The 1,346-nt window shown below is 37.5% G+C and overlaps 1 non-coding gene across 1 annotated transcript; it reads right to left on the reverse strand.

Annotated features, from left to right (window-relative positions):
- Positions 1–968: 968 nt before the first annotated feature.
- TRNAF-GAA (transfer RNA phenylalanine (anticodon GAA)) lies at positions 969–1,041 on the reverse strand. The gene has a single exon. It is a non-coding gene; the product is annotated as a tRNA-Phe (tRNA).
- Positions 1,042–1,346: the final 305 nt, after the last annotated feature.

Below are 1,346 nucleotides of genomic sequence, written 5' to 3' on the forward strand. Positions count from 1 at the left end.
CAATTTTTTCCTTTATTTCAGTCACTAACTCCATTATCAGGTGTCTTCTTATCTCCCTGCACATTTTTGCACCTTATTATTTCTCTTTTCTACTATTCTACTACTATATAAATTCATGATGATCTTGACCATCTCTAGTTTAAATTTTCAGTTGTACCTTAATCTGAAGCTTTTTCTACTTTTGAGTATTTAATTTGTTATCATCTTCAATAAAAAAAAAATAATTGAATATTCAATCATTATATCTGAGGGACTGTCCTAATATATTTATCTTAAACTTCTGACAGTGGAAGCACTTGTCTTCCAACCAGTGTTTGTTTGTTTGTTAATCTAGCCGAGGCATTTGGGGAGTATTAGAACTTCAGCATATTTATTCTAAATGTAAGGTAATAGCCAGTTACAAATATGGATTTGAGTTGAATAAACCATAGCTCCTAGTCATCCTTCTTGGGCAAGTAATCTGCACATCTTTTTTACCACATATACAGCTTACATAGTTTTCACAGAATCACTGAATAGTTGAGGTTGAAAGGCAACTCTGGAAGTTACAAGTGCTTGAGTATGAGCACCTGGAGCTGTCTGTCCAGGACCACATTCAGATGGATTTCAGGCATATCCAAGGAATGAGGACTCCACAACATTTCTGGACAAACTGTACCAGCACTCTGTACTCATCACTGCAAAATGCTACTTGTTATTTGGAACCTCTTGTGTTCCTGTTTGTTTCATTGCTTCTTGTCCTGGCTCTAGGTGGTACCAAGTGATTGTTCTGTCCCCTTTCCACCCTCTCTTCAGACTCTCATAGATATTGATATCTATCTCTAAAACTTCAGTTTGTCCAGACTGAAAAGACCCATCTCTCATCCTCTTCTCATTGTAGCCTTTCCTTTTGTGTCTTTCCTGGATATCACTGCCTCTCTCTCAGTAGCAAGATCAGAACTGAAGCTCCAGAATCATCCATAAATCATTGCTGAAGCCCAGGGTTGAACCATGGACCTTTAGATCTTCAGTCTAATGCTCTCCCAGCTGAGCTACTTCAGCTCTCTCTAACCAAGTGTTTTCTCACAAACTGATGTAATGTATGTCTCTTTCAATTCTTTATCATTCACACTCATTTTGTGGACATTAGACTCTTCTTTTTAATACACAGAACACTACGGGGGAAGAATGTTTTGTCCCACTGAAATTAGTGGGACAAATCTCTAGTGGGAAACTCTGCAGCGCGTGGATCTGGTAAAAGTCTGCAGACACTAACTTGCATATAATTCTATAAAAATCACCATCAACATAGACATGATTCCCAGAGACATCAGCCAAAGACTTAAAATTAACAGGAATTTATTTCA

This window comes from Cyrtonyx montezumae, unplaced genomic scaffold, assembly GCF_038088225.1.
Source record: "Cyrtonyx montezumae isolate F1298 unplaced genomic scaffold, pur_monq_1.0 scaffold_8, whole genome shotgun sequence".
In the NCBI taxonomy this organism is placed as follows: Eukaryota; Metazoa; Chordata; class Aves; order Galliformes; family Odontophoridae; genus Cyrtonyx; species Cyrtonyx montezumae.